The 18,051-nt window shown below is 43.7% G+C and overlaps 1 protein-coding gene across 1 annotated transcript in view; it reads left to right on the plus strand.

Moving 5' to 3' along the window:
* LOC126195517 (Hermansky-Pudlak syndrome 1 protein homolog) overlaps positions 1-18,051 on the plus strand; it is a 171,539-nt gene that overhangs the window by 27,107 nt on the left and 126,381 nt on the right. The gene's annotated exons all lie outside the window — the stretch shown is intronic.

The following is an 18,051-nucleotide window of genomic DNA, read 5'->3' on the forward strand; positions in this document are numbered from 1 at the left end:
CGGTCGCCATCTTAGAATCAACTGATGCTGACGCCTAGTCAACAGCGCCTCAAGCGAACAAATGTACAACTAAATGAAACTTTATAGCTCCCTTAATTCGCCGACAGATAGTGCTTAGCTCTGCCTTTTGTCGTTGCAGAGTTTTAAATTCCTAAAGTTGTGGTATTCTTTTTGAATCACCCTGTATTATCCCAGTAGATTCTTGTCATCCTCAAACTCACAAAATCGCCTTCTTTCATTCTGCAGTTCATCGTGCTGTGAGCACACCTTTAGAACAGAATTGTTTAGAAAAAGAAATATCTTTATTAAAATCAATGGCTACTAACAATGGATACGACCCTAAATTAATTGACCAAATTGTTAAGAAAAAAACAGCTGTAAAATGTTCAACTTTAGGAGATAACAGGGCAAAAAAGAATGAGGGTAATAACTTTATTTCTATTCCATTCTTGGGGAACATTTAATGTAAGATAAGAAGACTTTTACAGAAACAATACGGTTACAGAGTTGCCTTTTCCGTAAATAATAGCCTGAAACAAAGAGTAATTCATAATATTGGAGCACGGGAAGAACTCGGCACTAAATCCGGTGTATACAAAATTACTTGTAACGACTGCCCAAACTATTACATTGGACAGACAGGTAGACCCATTAAAGTAAGGTATAAGGAACACATGTTAGGTAAAAATGGGGAAAACATACATAATTCCACGTTTGCCGAACATCTATGGCTCTTACAGTATACTCCACGTGAACTGGACGACGTAGAGTTGCTTCATGAAGTGAATAAGGGTTACAAACTGGACTTGCTCGAAGAATTAGAGATTTTCAAGCATCTGTCTCTAAAAGATGGTTTTGTTCTTAATGAACAGGTGCAGCTTAGAAACAAAAATTTTTTAGACAGTTTCAAACCCCTCATTGCATTAATGTAATATAGTCTGGCTGACTAGAAGTTAGTTTTCTTGCTTGTTGATGACGGTGAAATGCGCTTTTCCTGTCTTGTTGGGATTTTATGTCTTTTTGATGTTTGCTGTTTGTGATTTTCGATGTGTATGTGTGGTTAATTGACTAGTATGTTTTTATTCACAACGACAGATGGTTTCGTTTTATTATAACATTTTGGTTGTTTTTGCTAGTATGTATTTCACCGCCTACATTACGCGAGATTCTCGCGCATTACACTAGTGCCCTCTCTCGTTAGATGTGTTCCATAGCGCAAGCTTCATATGTTTGACACTAGGACACAGGTAAATTGGTTCCATATTTTCTATTTTACATAAATGTTTTTAAATGGTCTGATATGTTTTATTTATTAAGACAAAGTTTGAATTAACACAACTTTTAATAATTTTTGATGCACTTATGTAGGTATTCATGGATTTTAATATGCGCAAGTGTCTGGCACACAACACAAGTGCCGTCTCTCGGCGAAACCATCTGCCCTAGTGCTTTCACACTCTTGTCTCGATAGTTCATAGGCGAAGTACTGGTGCTAAACTGTTCGCACTGACCCTGTGCCCATAGTCATGTTGTACAAATGGAGAAGATGTCTTAATTATTGACGACGCCTTTGGCACAACTGTTTTATTAATCTCCATTGCATGATGTAATTTTAGTAAGTAACTAAAATATTTTGTGCCTGTGTTACTCTGGTAATTTCACTGTTACTTAAGCTTTTGTGTTTCTCACTTCCGATGCTAAGGCTTTTCTAATGAAAGTGTCTTCCTGTTCAGGATTTTTTACTTCTGATGAAGGTATATTTATATGTTCCGAAACCTTGGTCAAGGATTTTAATAAATTTTTGTCTTCAAACTGTTTTGGCTGTCATCCTTTATCATGAAGTATGGCATTGATGCATAAATGTTGTGTGTAAGTTGCTGGAATGAATGGTGAATTGATAGCTTGATGGATTCTGGTGATGAGGGATCTTTCATCTAACAACATTGTGGATTTAGAGAAATCTGATCCATGACTTACAACTTAATTCTATTCGAGTCTGCTATGAGGAAAACTTTTGCCAGCTGCCTACACCTCACTGCTGTCTCCTTTAGCTTAAGGATGGCTAATGACACCTCATGGCATTACCACATCGTTACCACACTTTGTGTGTGAGATTTCAGTGGCCCACTCCTGATTGTAATACTGAATCTTATATCTCACCAGTTGTTCTGTGTTTGAGTTGGGATTTCTGATAGCACCCTCCGTATACAGGATAATGGAGTTCAACAGACATCTGCACCGAGTGTGACCCATTTTCTAATAGTGATTAATGAGCTTACAGATACTGTGGGCCTGTGGTCTTACCATTCTTATATGTCGATTAGTTTTGTGTGTGCAACAATGCTTCATCCATGAAAGTTGCTGAATTCCAGCTGCAAGGTGTCATCAGGAAAGCACAAGCTCTCACCCATAGATTCCAGTTTTCCACTGTGAAGGCACACACTATGCACTTCTGCCAATGCAGAACTGAAACTTCCTGTCGGATTAAAACTGTTTGCCACACTGGGCTCGAACCAAGGACCTTTGCCTTTCACGGGCAAATGTTAAACTTCACTCTGGAAATACTCTCCCAGGCTTTGGGAGATGAGACACTAACAGAAGTAAAGTTTTGCAGTCAGGTCATAAGTCATGCTGCGTAGATAAGTTGGTAGTACGCTTAACTGCAAAAGGCAAAGGTCCTGGGTTTGAATCCCTATATGGCACCCAGTTGTAATCTGCCATGAAGTTTAATATCAGCGGACCCTCTGCCGCGGAATGAAAAATGTAGAACTGTTCATCCCCCTGTAGAACTTTACCTTTGTAATGAAATGCTAATTTTGGTAGAGCTAATTGACCGTGAATGAGGTGGCAGAGTTAGAGGAGCAATGCTACTGCACATTAAATTTTGTGTGTAACTCAAGGAAATCTTTACAGACACACACCAAATGATGCAGGGAGCCTATGGTGATGAGTGTGTAAGCCGTACTCAGTGTTATGAATGAATGGTTCACATGGTTTAAAAATGGTCAGACAGAAGTTAAAGTTGACCCTCGTTCAAGACATCCTTCGACATCTCGTGTCGGCAATGTCAACAAAGTTGTGCGTGCCAATCGAAGGCTGACTGTCCGAGAGATTGCAGAAGAATGTGACATTTCAGTTGTATCGTATCATGAAATCTTGACCCAGCATTTTGGAATGCATTGTGTTGCCGCCAAGTTTGTCCCATGGCTCATGAGTCAAGACAAGAGAGACCTTTGCCCAGCAATCTGTGAAGAGCTTTCGGATTGCACAAGTGGCAACTAAATGTTCCTTAAGAGAATAATAAATTATGATGAGATGTGGGGCTGTGGTTATGATGTTATAGGCCCGAGGTATTCCTGCCCTGCCTGTCGTAAGAGGCGACTAAAAGGAGTCTTACATGTTTCAGCCTTTATATGATGGTCTCCTGTAGGGTTTGACCACCATATTTCAAAATTTTCCCGAAGAGCGAGCCAATTGGGGAAGGGTGCCTTTCATGGTGCATCGTGTCCATAGTGCATTGAGATCTTTAGACCACTTTCTTGTTGAGGCATTGCAGTTCCACTCCTCTTGAGCAAGGACATCTTCCTGGGTGTGTTTTACTCCAACCACTATGCAGTGTCATTCTCTGTGCCAACGATGACCATGGAATTTTTTGCACCTCATATCCAGCATGGGAGCCAGTCCGTTGTGGTGAGGTTGCCATGTACCCTGTTGGTTGTAGCCCCCTGACTAAACAGAGATCGCTCTGCTAATGCCTGCGCCATTAACTCCCCATGAATGCGAAGGAGTAGATGCCCATCATTCTAGGGCATTGGGACTCCTGGCAGTGGCCATCCTGCTAGGTGCCCTTTGCTGCGGCTGGGTGGCACCTGTGGGGAGGGCCCCTGGTTGGAGTGGGTGGCATCAGGGTGGATGGCGTGCGATGAAGCATACCATGTTATCACTTGCTGGTGATCAAATGCCAGCAGTCTCCAAGTGTTCCAAGTCTGAGTACAATGCAAGGAAGTATGATCCTAAATCATTCCCCTCCCTGGCAACACTATGGGAGGAATGCCAGGCTAAGGATGGTAGTGAACCTTATTTGACCCAGTACCTCATATGTATGAGAGCTGATGGGGACTCCTTTGTCTTGATGAAGCCTCTGTTTTTTGTAGATTATTTAGAGGACAGGGCCCTTCTTTTGCAATACGACGATGAGCTGCACACCAATTTAGAGTGACGAGGAGTTCATTTTGTCCGGCGCGTCCATCAGGGTCCGAGGGATAATCAGGTTGCCACCGGTACCTTCATCTTGCTCTTCAAGGGTGACACATTACTCTAGAAGGTCAAGGTGATGGTCTACTGCTGTGATGTCAATCCATATGTCCCTCCCACAATCTGGTGCTTTAAGTGGTGGAAGTTAGGCCATATGTCTTTCCACTGTACTTCCAGCATCACACGTCAAGATTTTGGACATCCATCCCATCCCAATACTCCATGTGCCCCGCCTCCCATCTATGTCAACTGTGGAAAGCATCATTCCTCTTGCTCACCAGACTGCAGGATTTTACAACAAGAAAGGAAAATCATGGAATACAAGACTCTGAACTGACTGACCTACACTGAGGGTAAGCGGAAATTTGAGCGCCTACATCCTGTGGCTATGACCACCTCTTATGCCACTGTTACGAGAATAGTTGTAGCCCCATCAGTTTCTTGAGTTCCAGTCAGCTCTCGGAGCTGGAAGAATATGGTTGGGGGCACTTCCCTCCCTGTTGCCCTGTTTCTTCCGCATCACCTACCTCAGGAGCAAAGACCCCCCCCCCCCCTCCGCCCCCAACCACTCCCTTCCCAGGCTAATGGGAAAGATGACACTTGCCAGTGGCTTTTAAGTGCCCCCTAGCAGTTGGTCATAGGGCTTTATGATCATCCTCTGTCACGGAGACGGAATCAGTGATGCCCCCCCAGCCAGAGAAACCCAAGGATCAGCGAGAGAAATCCAGAAAGAAGACCGCCAAAACCAAGGGAATTGCGGTGGCACCCACACCACCACTGCCTACAAGCTCTGTGTCTGAGGATGAGGTGAAGATTCTGGCGTCCGCTGAGGATCTAGATCTCGCCAGACCCTCAGACACAATGGATATAGCCTGTTCAGGAAATAAGTTGGTGGCAGCAGGTGACCCTGAGGCATAAATAGACTGCCTCTTTCAGTGTTTCATGCCTTCCCAGTCTCATGATCAAGTCATCCTCCAGTGGAATTGCGGCAGTTTTTTCCACCACCTGGCAGAGCTATGGCAACTGTTAAGCTTTACACCTGCATTGCCCTCCAGGAAACCTGGTTCCTGGCAATGCAGACCCCTGCCCTTCATGGCTACAGAGGATATTATAAGAATCATAGTGAATATAATAGTGTGTCAGGTGGAGTTTGCTTTTATGTTCCGAACTCGGCATGTAGTGAACCGGTGCCACTTCAGACTCCTCTTGAAGCTGTGCTGTCAGATGCGGACAATGCAGGAAATAACTGTCTGCAATGTATATCTCCCTCAAGATGGTGCGGTACCCCTGAACATATTGGCTGCACTGATTGATCAACTCGCTAAACCTTTCCTACTTTCGCGTGATTTTAACGCCCATAGCCCCTTTTGTGGTAGCACCATGCATACTGACTGTGGCAGAGATGTCGAAAATTTACTGTCCCAACTCGACCTCTGCCTCTTAAATACTGGGACCGCCACACACTTCAGTGTGGCCCATGGTAGTTACTTGGCCATTGATTTATCAATTTGCAGCCCAGGACTTCTCCCATCTATCCACTGGAGAGCACAGTGGTAGTGACCACTTCCCATCTTCCTGTCACTCCCCCGGCGCCATGCCCACGGAAGCCTACCCAGATGACCTTTGAACAAGGCAGACTTGGTAGCCTTCACCTCTGCTGTCATTGTTGAATCTCCCCCACATGGTGCCATCAATGTTGTGATTGAGCAGGTCACTAAAACGATCACTCCTGCAGCGGAAAACGCAATCCCTCATTCTCTAGGGTGCCCCTGGTGAAAGACAGTCCCTTGGTGGTCGCTGGAAGTCACTGAGGCAATTAAAGAGCGTTGGCGAGCTCTACAGTGACATAAGCGGCACCCTTCCCTAGAGCACCTAATAGCTTTAAGCGGCTCTGTGCGCGCATTCGCCTGCTTATAAAATGATGGAAACAGGAGTGTTGGGAGAGATACGTGTTGACCATTGGGTGCCATACATCACCTTCCCAAGTCTGGATAAGATTAGGCATCTTTTTGGGCACCAGACCCCAACAGGTGTCCCTGGCATTAACATCAACGGCATGCTCTCTACCAACACAGACGGGATTGCCGAGCACTTTGCCCGAGCCTCTGCATCGGAGAACTAGGCCCCTCCCCCCCCCCCCCCCCCCCCCAGCCTTTTGCACCCTCAAACGGCGGATGGAAAGGAAAGTCCTCTCGTTCACTACATTCTCCAGTGAACCCTATAACGCCCCCTTTAAAGAGGGGGAGATCCTCAGCACCCTTGCACATTACCCCGACACAGCTCCTGGGCCGGGTTGGATCCACAGTCAGATGATTAAACATCTCTTGTCTGACTACAAGCGATATCTCCTCGTCCTCTTCATCCGGATCTGGTGCGATAGCGTCTTTCCTTCACAATGGCAGGAGAGCACCATCATTCCGGTACTAAAACCTGGTAAAAATCTGCTTGATGTGGATAGCTATCAGCCCATCAGCCTCACCAACGTTCTCTGTAAGGTGCTGGAACCTGTGGTGTGTCGGTGGTTGGTTTGCATCTTGGAGTCATGGCCTACTGGCTCCATGTAAGGGCGGTTTCCGCCAGGGTCGCTCTACCACTGATAATCTTGTGTCTCTTGAGTCTGCCATCCGAACAGCCTTTTCCAGATACCAACACCTGGTTGTCATCTTTTTTGACTTACGTAAAGCATACAACATGACCTGGTGTCATCATATCCTTGCCACATTATACGAATGGGGTCTCCGAGGCCCGATCCCAATTTTTATCCAAAACTTCCTGTCACTCCATACTTTCCATGTTCAACTTGGTGCATCCCGTAGTCCCCCCCCCCTCCCCCCCCCCCCCCCCCCCCAGTATTCAGGCGAATGGCGTTCCACAGGGCTCCGTATTGAGTGTATCTCTATTTTTAGTGGCCATTAATGGCCTAGCAGCATCTGGAGAGCCATTGGTCTCCCCTTCTCTGTATGCGGATGACTTCTGCATTTAGTATTGCTCCTTTAGTACTGGTGTTGCTGAGTGGTGCCTATAGGAAGCCATTCACAAGGTGCAGTCATGGGCTGTAGCCCACAGCTTCCAGTTTTCAGCCGCAAAGTTGCGTGTCATGCTCTTCTCTCGGCATTATACCGTTCATCCGGACCCAGAACTTTCTCGTACTGATGATCCACTCATTGTAGTGGAGGCATATCAATTCTTAGTACTGGTTTTTGATTCCCAATTGACGTGGATACCACACCTTCTTCAATGTAAGTGCCCTCCGCTGCCTGAGCAACTGAGGTGCAGATTGCTCTATGCTGCTGCAGTTCTACAGAGCCCTTGTTCAATCCCGCCATGACTATGGGAGTTTGGTTTATGGTTCAGCGGCGCCCTTAGCATTGCGTTTACTCGACCCCGTGCACCACTGTGGCATTTGCCTAGTGACGGGAGCTTTTAGAATGAGTCGGGTGACCAGTATCCTGGTGGAGGTAGGTGTCCCTCCATTGCGGATCCGATGTGCACAACTGTTCACCAGTTATGTTGCACACATTCTTAGTTCTTCTGAGCATCCGAATTACCATCTCCTTTTCCCACCTGCAGCAGTTCAAATCCTGCATTGGCAGCCTAGTCAGGGTTCACGATTGTGGTTTGCGTGCGATCCCTTCTCTCCAAACTGGAGTCCTTCCCTTTACCACCTCTACTTGAGGTCCATTCACATACAACTCCATGGTGTACACCTTGGCTGAAGCTTCGTCTGGAGCTTTTACATGGCCCTAAGGACTCCAGTAACTCCGCTGCTCTCCACTGTCACTTCCTCTTGATTCTTGACATTCTGGGGCTCGGAAGTTGTTTATACTGATGGATCACTGGCTGATGGTAATGTTGGCTTTCCTATGTCTACAGAGACCATATTGAACAGCATTCCTTGCTCGCTGGCTGCAGTGTATTCACTGCAGAGCTTGTGGCCATATCTCGTGCACTTCAGTACATCTGTTCCTGTTCTGGTGAGTCATTTCTTCTCTGTTCTGACTCCCTGAGCAGCTTACAAGCTATCGGCCAGTGCTACCCTCACCACCCTTTGGTAGTGAACATCCAGGAGTCCATCTCTGCCCTGGAACGGTCTAGTTGCTCAGTGGTGTTTGTGTGGACCTCAAGACACATCGGAATCCCAGGCAATGAACTTGCTGATAGGCTGACCAAACAGGCTATGTGGAAACCGCTCCTGGAGATGGGCATCTCTGAAATTGACCTGCATTCTGCCTTACGCCGCAAGGTTTTTCAGTCTTGGGAGATGGAGTGACATAACAGTATGCACAACAAACTGCGTATCATTAAGGAGACTGAATGTGTGGAAGTCTTCCCTGCAGGCTTCTCGCAGGAAATCAATTGTCCTTTGTCGGCTCTTTATTGGCCATACGTGGCTCACACATGGTTACCTCTTCCATCGTGAGGACCCACCTCAGTTTCACTGTGGCTCCCAAATGACAGTTGTCCACCTCTTGTTGGACTGCCCACTTTGCAGCGGACTTGTAACTTTCCCAGCTCCCTAGCTTCGGTGTTGGGCGACAATGCCTCAACAGCAGATTTAGTTTTATGTTTTATTCGCGAAGGAGGGTTTTATCATTTGATCTGAGTTTTAGCACATGTCCTTTGTCCGTCTGTGTCCTCCACCCTAGGGTGGAAGTTTTATTGTGTTGCAAAGTGGCTGGCTTCTCCTTTTTTATTCTAATGGTCGGTCAGCCATGGTAATCTGCTTACTCGTTTTTAATCTCTTCCCCCTGTTTCTTGCGTCTCTCTGTGGTTTTGTGTACTGTTTTGTCCATTGTAGTGTTTGTTGTCCTCCTGTCATTCTTCTGGTTCTTCCTTTCTCCTGTTATTGTGCCGTAAGTCTTCTTTGTTTTCTTCTTTCCCGTGGGTAATTGTTTTACTGGGAACAAGTTTGGTCACTCCCCCTTTAAACAACCAACCAATCAGTCTCCACAATGGTTCGGGAAAGGTTCTTGAAGCTCAAAAATGTCTTGTCAGGTCAGGTCAAGTGTCAAAGCCATGCTGATAGTTTTCTTTGACTTCGAAGGATTAGTTTATCATGAATTCATCCCACAGGGACAAGCTGTTAATTGATAGAATTATCAGGACATGTTGTAACATCTGCAAGAAACTGTGAGAAGGAAACAGTCTGAAATGTGGTGAGACAATTCGTGGCTCTTTTGTGATGATGATGCACCCACACATTCATCCCTGTCGATGCATGTCTATTACACAAAATATGAAATCACTGTGCTGTGTCATCCTCTGCACTCTCCAGACCTGGCCACTGTGAACATTTTTTTTATTTCCAAAGTTGAAAACCCCATTGATAGGACGAAGATTTGCAACAATAGATGAGATAAAAGAAAATTCACAGACAGCACTTTGCACAATCCAGCAAGAGGTATACAAAGACTGTTGTCTGAAGTGGAAATGGCATTGGGAGCAGTGTATCAATTGTGGAGGAGAGTATTTCGAAGGAGACTATGCACAATAAGTAAAAGGCAAGCATAGAAAAGTTTTCTGGACAAACTTCCAGAATTTTCTGAACAGACCTCGTATAATTTTCAAGTGTAATGATGGAGAGCTTGGATAAGAAAAACTAATTCTGCTGTAAGAATACACCACCGAGGGGCCCATAACCATGTGATCATCTCTTCACCCTTTTTGAAGGGAATCTACTACCCTTTGCTGTTGACGTGTGAGCCATATCTAACTGATTCATGAATACGTCCTCAGGTGAAAGACTCACCCTGTTGTCATTGTGATGCCCCTCTATCAGTTGCCCATATTCTGTTAGTGCTGCAACAATCCTGTTCCATCACAAACACTAAAGCTTGACATCTCTTTGTCTCTGCTGTTAGGCAGTGATGTTGAAGTGGCAGATCTGGTTTTACATTTTATTCAAGAGAACGGATTATGTATGTTCATGTAAAGCTTGTCACCATGATCTCATATGTTTGTTTCCCATTCTGTGACATGAACATTGAGCCACTATTAACGAATGGATGACTGCCAGACAGATGTGAAAGTTGACCTCCTAGCATATGACTTGGCCTTGGGGAGGGATAAGGGGACTTCCAGCTGCTTCTGGTTGTCACGTCTTCCTGACCCCACCCTCCTCCATGATATTCCAAATTCACCCTCATTTTTTACATTCAGAGTTATTTTACTTTTTCAATCCTCTGTGACTTGAGCATTAAGCCTATATGTTGCAGTGACTGGGAGGGGGAGAGACTAATGGTCTGATGCTGCAAAATCAAATTGGCATCTGATCTGTTCTGTCCCTTACTTCTCCTGGAAAATTTTAGCCTTAGACTATTAAAGGAAAAGAAGAATTGATGATCTCAATGTTTAGTCCTTTTCACCCCCCCCCCCCCCCCTCAAAAAGAGGACGTTGGTAGCAATGCTGATTTTGTTAGATAGAGCATAATTTAACTTGTCATCTACAGTCTTTAGCATCATGTGTGTTTCTATGCGCCACTAAGGGTGTAGCTGCTGTCCCAGTTTCAGTTGTTGTTGCTCATTCTGATCTCAATGGCTTCTTTGATGGCAGAATCCAAGGAGGTAGAAGCATGGGATAAGATTTTAGTTTCATCAAATGTAATCAGGTTTGTGTATGAAGCTGTTTTGACATCAGCAGATTTGTCAACATTGCAATATTTAATGTGATGTCGGTGCTGCCTGCAGAATTCTGAAATTTTTGTTATTGAATGACTAACTTCACTGCTGTTAAATTCAAAAGGAATTTTGTAATTCTCAGGACCACTGAGACCAAGGCAGTCTTTTACTGCATGCAAAATTCCTTTTTCTTTGGTGGTTGCAAAGTGGTTTCTGCCTATTTTATTTGTTGTAACTCTAGTTAAGGAAGAAGGAAAGCTGTAGGATGATCATCTTATGATGATTGAGTATCTCCACGTTTTTATTATTTAGCAATGGCTAATTTTAATATCTCATTCACTGCATCTATTCTTTTGAAACACATTTTTTGGGTATCTGATATCAGATTCTGTGTGATATGTATCAGAAACAGTTTTAGCTTTGTATATCAGCTTGTTCAACACTGCTTTCTTTTTGATTGTATAATGAAAGCTGTGTGAACTGTCCATCTTATTTTTGAACCCTCTGTTCCAAGGTCAGGTATCTGAAAAAGGTGTTCTATAAGAACAGAATTCTTTATGGCAATATAGGCTGCAAATGCACACAGTTCACTGCAGTGGGCACTCCCTATTGGTGTTGTGTCCTGCATGCATTTGCAGCCTCATGATTGATTGAAAACGCCAGAGAATTGACCATTATAAGTTGTCCACTGCAGTGAAATTCATGCACCACAGGGTTAATAAATGACACTAATTCTGGAACATTCTTGTGGATGTTGTTATTGTTTACTACTACCACATTAATTATTTATCTGTCCAACCTGAAAGGACAAAAGTGTTCCTCTGTGATCAACATGGCTGATCTTCCTTCAATTATGGCAGGTAATTAATAATCATAGAATGAAGGCTTTCATGACTGGATGACATAGCTGCTGGTAAACCTTTTGGGATGTATTCATGGTCCAAGAAACTCTTCTGTTCCTGACGTTTTGTCCATGTCTGCGCTGAACATCCTCAGAGTTGCTCCTCCGCTTGTGATTACGTTGGCCTGCATTATCTCTTCGTTTCTTGTCCTCGGTGTCGACGTACTGGCTGAAAAGTGCAACTACTGTCTACTGTAAATGATGTATCCAACAGATGCACATTTGTGTTTCACAGTCTTTTACTTTTGCTGTTCACAAACATCCAATATTACACAGTTATAAGACCAGTGCAGTGTTGTTTTAACTTTCCATAAGCCTCATTAATAGGTTGCAGGCAAACATCCACATACTGCTACAATAGTTTACTGTTGAACACCTATGAGCAGTAAAAAAACATAACCACATAACCCACAGTTCTTTCGGAATAATCAGGTTCGTATGGAACAGACACACAGCCTATTGGTATAACATGTATTTCACTGTTAAGTTGATGCATTGTTGTCATTCTAACCAACACAGGTTCCTCGTCTGAAACTCAGTTGTGGACTGACTGTCTAGGGACAAAAATATATCTTCACAATAATAGGTACTGAAACTTCACATTGTTCGATGTTTAATTTACAGAAATTACAATTAAAACTTAACTCAGATGGCAAAACAAAAGGGGAAGTAAAAATATCCCAGCTTCCTTTGTCACACGCTGAGTCTTGCTGTCTGAGAGTGACATAAATACTGTAGGAAAGGGGGCATGGTCTTCGGTGAAGGATAAATGCTCTCCTCTGTCAACATGTGGGGTATACAAAATTCCATGTATGTGTGGTAAAGTTTATATTGGAACTACCAAGAGGGCCATAAACACACGGCTAAAAGAGCACAAAAGTCTTTGCTGACTAGGAAAAATAGAGAAATCAACTGTAGCAGAGCATGCTCTTCAGTCAGGAAACCACAAAGTGAAGTTTCCTGAAACAGAAATTGTATCTACAACATCAAATTATTATCCATGACTGTATAGAGAAGCCATCGGAATTTATAAGCATCAGGATAATTTTAGTAGGAAAGAGGAGGCAATGAAACTTAGCGACATATGGACAGTAGCTCTGCAGAATCGCTAGACGGTTTTATCTTCGACAAGACTACAATCGATAGTCAATTTTTATCTCTGATAAGGATTATTTCTGCTCATCACACGTTTCTTTGACCATGCCCTCTTTCGTACAGTATTTATGTCGCTGTCGGACGTCCAACCAGTCAGTCGACAAGACTCAGTGGAAGAGCAACTCTGAGGATGTCCAGCGCAGTCCTGGACAAAATGTCAGGAACAGAAGAGTTTCGTGGATCACGACTTTACATCCCAAAAGGTTTACCAGCAGCTAATTAATAATCAGCCCTATGGTGTGAGCGTGAGGTTACTCAAACCTGAAAAGCTCCACATGCATATCACATGCACTCTGTTAGGACAGCTGCTTCCTTTGTATAGGAAATGCTTGACCTTTTTCAGGGACATAACAATTCTGCACCTGGTATTGGAAACCAAGATATCCACATCAGAGATTGTAGCAGAACCGTGCAAGCCTTTTATTTATGCCCTCCACTCAGTTCCAAACCATAACAGTGGGATTAATTCTGAGTGTGAAGTTGCAAAGAGTGAACCAATCGTCCACATATTGTGCAAAGCTAGCTGTCGTCACCAAGTTCACCAATCCCCCTTAAAGATCTGAATACGGAGTAACTAAGTCATCAGGTGGTATTAGTGTCTATATAAGCTAGAATTAGAGGCATATTGCACCTAGAGTGTTCAGTATCTGCCAGCACAACCTTCTCCACATCTCAGATGAGACCTTTGAGGAAAAATGCCATGTTCACACTGCCCTTCCATCCTGACCTGAGGGGCTTCATTACTTGTGTAATATTGGAGTTCTCACTATCAAGCATATTAACCCTCTCTGTTTGTCTGAACTTGGTGGGAGAATTAGACACTAGCTCACTAGATGAGGCATATTGTGTTGATTCAGATGTGCTGTCAACAGTGGGCAGTACCTTGTATCTGTTTTTAAACCATAAGGGAATAACTGTCCAGCCTGTACCCACATCCACCTCATGTCCAGAAATTTGCAAACCTACTGCTGCCGGTCATGCCCATCAGAACACAGCTTCGTCTGTATGTACGAGGGGCTCCAGAGGTACTATAGCTTTTACCACTGTGATCTCCAATGTCACTGCGACAAAGTTTAGCAGCTTAACACCTTTTGACTGTAGCCCATATACATTCTAGCTGTCTGTAGACAACAGTCAGTTTCACTAGTGTCTGCACACAACAGACAGTTCCTATTTCCTGCTATGCATCAGAGACTAACTCCAAGAAGTCTGCAACAATAGTAGATCAAACTACAAAACTTTTGTGCTGTTGATCCCATAAAGCTTCTTCTTCTTCTTCTTCTTCTTCTCCTTCTTCTCCTCCTTTGGTGTTTGTCTCTTATGACAGGTTTTGACTGGAGGCTCTTGATCGTGTTGGTCTGAGCATTTTCCTTCATCTGTTTGTTTGTTTCTTTGTGCATTTCTAATGCCATCTTTGTACCTCTTCCTCTCATTCCTTTCACTTTTCGTTCTATAACTTTTCGTTACTAACAATTTCTGTACAGTACATTCATCTTCATGATCACTTCCAACAATCTTCTTTCTTCCAGTATTTTCTGCATTACTTCTTCATTCTTAAGTCTATCAGTCCAGTTTACATAAAGTATTCTTCTTCATAGTCACATTTCAAAATTGCTAAATATCTTCCCTCTTTTGTTCTAGCTGTCCATGATTCACTGCTGTATAACACTAGACAAACATTTAGCAAGTCTTTTCCTTATCACCATTGGAATTCTTCTGGCTATTAGTAGCTGCGTCACCTTTTCAAATACTCTCTTTCCCATCGATATCATTCTCCTTATTTCTTCTGTACAGCTTCCATTCCATGTAATTAAACTTCTCAGGTACAGGAATGATGATAATTGTTCCTTCTCTTTTCCGTCTATGAATACATTAACAGGAACTTCCTTCTTCCTTAATCTCATCAGTTGTTTTCTTTTATTTGACTTCATTCAGTGCTTACTATTTATGAACTACCTTTCTGTTATACAGTTTTATGTTAGCCTGGAGCAGTTACAGACATCAGTAAGGTCTCCAATTAATTTTTCTTCAGTGTTGTTTGTTATTTTATCTTCTCCATCACATGGGCGGCAACCGATACTAACAGCCTTGACCAGGCTTTGACTCAATGCACTAAAGCTCACAGGACTCCACAACATTTGCTCCAAGGAGAAGCTTGAACATTGAAACCAACACACCTTAATTAAAAAAAGTAATTGTACATGTATTAATTGTTTTTGATGCACTTATCATGGCAAGAACATTTACTGCAACCAATTGTTTATGAAAGACTTTGTGGTTATATTAATGGTGCTCCCTTTTTTTATATTAACTTGTGTAAGGGAAGATAAGAGAATTTCTCTTTATGATTTAAAGATCTATATATTTTTTATGATTAGGTCCATGGACCTGTAGTTTAGTGAAGATTGTATTAAATAGGTCTTTGAGTGCTGAGCCACAACCATTTGGGGATTGAGAACATACAGGTTACCAGCAATAACAGTTTACAGGGTGTCATCTAGAAATACCTTTACTTTTACTTTCATCAATATAGTAGGAAAGTTACGGTAGAATGTAAATAATTAAATAATTTAGGAGTAATTGCTACCCACCATATAGCGGAGATGTTGAGTCGCAGAGAGGTACAACAAAAAGACTATTAAACAAGTAAGCTTTTGGTCAAAAGGCATTCTTCCGAATTGGACCCCCCCCCCTCCCTCCCCAGAAAAACACACACCCCCACACCCACACACACACACACACACACACACACACACACATACACAAAAGACCACTGTCCATGTTTGCAGAGGCCAGACTGCAAGCAGTTGTGCATTATGGGAGAAGGAATCTGCATGGTGGGGGTAAGGAGGAGGCTGGGGCGGGGAGGGTACAGTAGGGTAGCAGTGGGGGGTGGTAAAGTGCTGCTTGTGGGACCTAAAGGGATGAGGTGGAGGGAGGGTAGGACAGGAAGGTGCAGTTGGGTCGTTAGGCGGAAGGTAGGGGAGAGGAAGGAGGGTGGTGTGTAAAAGGAGAGATGTAAAAAGACTATGGGGACATTGGTGGAATAGACGGGTGTAGTGCTGGAATGGGAACAGGCAAGGTGATAGGTGGGTGAAGGACAATTACTAATGAAGGTTGAGCCCAGGACGCCTACAGGAACGTAGGATATATTTAAGGGACAGTTCCCACTTCTGCCATTCAGAAAAGCTGGATCAAGGGTGAGAACATCCTATCCACATTCCTCCAGAATCTCAACACCTTCTCCCCCATTCACTTCACCTGGTCCTCCTCAACCCAACATTCCACATTCCTCGATGTTGATCTCCACCTCATCAGCACCTCTGTCCATATCAAACCTACCAACTACCAGCAGTACCTCCATTTCGACAGCTGCCACCCATTCTATATCAAGGAGTCCCTTCCTCACAGTTTAGCCACCCATGGCTGTTGCATTTCCAGTGATGAGCAGTCTGTCTCAAAACATACCAAGGGTTTCAATGGAACATTCACAGGCTGTAATTATCCTCCCAACCTTGCACAGAAACATATCTCCCGTGCCTTATCTCTCCAGTCACCCACCACCTCCTAAAGTCTTTCTGTCTGGCCTCAGAAGAGCATTCCACTCAGTACTCAGTGCCACACAGGACTGGAGCAACTGAATCACATTCTCTGACAGAGTTTGGATTACCTCTCGTCATGCCCTGAAATGAGAAATGTCCTACCCACTATCCTTCCTACCCCTCCCACAATGGTATTCTGTTGCCTACCAAACCTAAACAATATCCTCATTCGTACTTACACAACCCCTGCTTGCAACTCCATATCTCATAGGTCATACCCCTGTAATAGATCTGAATGCATGCCCTGTCCCACACATTCTCCCACCACTGCCTACTCCAGTCCAGTCACAAGCATCACCTATCCCATCCAAGGTAGGGCCACCTGTGAAACTAGTCATGTGACCTAGAACCTCAGCTGCAGCCACTGTGCTGCATTCTATGTGGTCATGACAACCAAAAAGCTGTCTGTTTGCATGAATGGCCATTGACAAACTTTTGCCAAGAGACAGCTGGATCACCCTGTTGCTGACCATGCTGACCAAAACAATGTGCTTCACTTCAGTGAATACTTCACCAGCCTGCACCATCTGGATCTCTCCTACCAACACTAGCTTTTCTGAATTCACACGTGGTAACACTTACTGCTATATATCCCATGTTTCAGCAACATCCTGTGGCCTCAACCTTCACTAGTCCCTCTCCTTCACCTACCTATCCCCTTCCCTGCTCCCACTCCAGCAATACACAGCCCTCTGTTTCCCCAATGCACCCACAGTCTTTCCTCCCCCCCCCCCCCCCCCCTACCTTCTGTCTAACCTCCTGACTGCACCTAGCTGCCCTACCTTCCCTGCAAAATGGTTCAAATGGCTCCGAGCACTATGGGACTCAACATCTGAGGTCATGTCTCCTAAAACTTAGAACTACTTAAACCTAACTAACCTAAGGACATCACACACATCCATGCCCGAGGCAGGATTCGAACCTGCGACCGTAGCGGTCGCGTGGTTCCAGACCTTCCCTGCACCTCTACATTTTCATAACATTGTTTTTATCCAGCCTGAATTTCCCATTGTCTTTTTATCATACGTTTTCATTTGGTGAGGTGTCTGTCAGTTTTGGTTTAAGGCTTTCAAACATATTGCAGTAAAAGTGTTGGAATGTTTCACTCATTGTTGCAGTGCATACAGCGAGATACTTTCTCTTAGTTCATGATTGTGGTAAACAGATTCCATCGAAACATAAATAAGTCATTTTGAAATTAAGAGTAAAAGATCATTTCCTGGAAGTTAAAAATCTCTATCTTGAATGAGTTGTAACAACGTGTGTAAAAAAAAGCAGATGACAGAATGCATTTTTATTTTGAGTTTCTGAGCTGTTACTCTTTGAAAGAAGAAAAGATTCAGCAAACATTATGAAGGACAGTGGTGGCTTTGTTTCCATTGGTTCAACTTTGTGAAGCTACATTTGCTCTCAGGCATGGATAAAATAATTATTTACTATCCATTTTTTTCAGTTGTTTAATGAAGTCCATGTGCTACCAAATTTAACACAAGTACATGTTTATGATTTGTGCACAAAGTT

Source organism: Schistocerca nitens, chromosome 1 (assembly GCF_023898315.1).
Source record: "Schistocerca nitens isolate TAMUIC-IGC-003100 chromosome 1, iqSchNite1.1, whole genome shotgun sequence".
NCBI lineage: Eukaryota > Metazoa > Arthropoda > Insecta > Orthoptera > Acrididae > Schistocerca > Schistocerca nitens.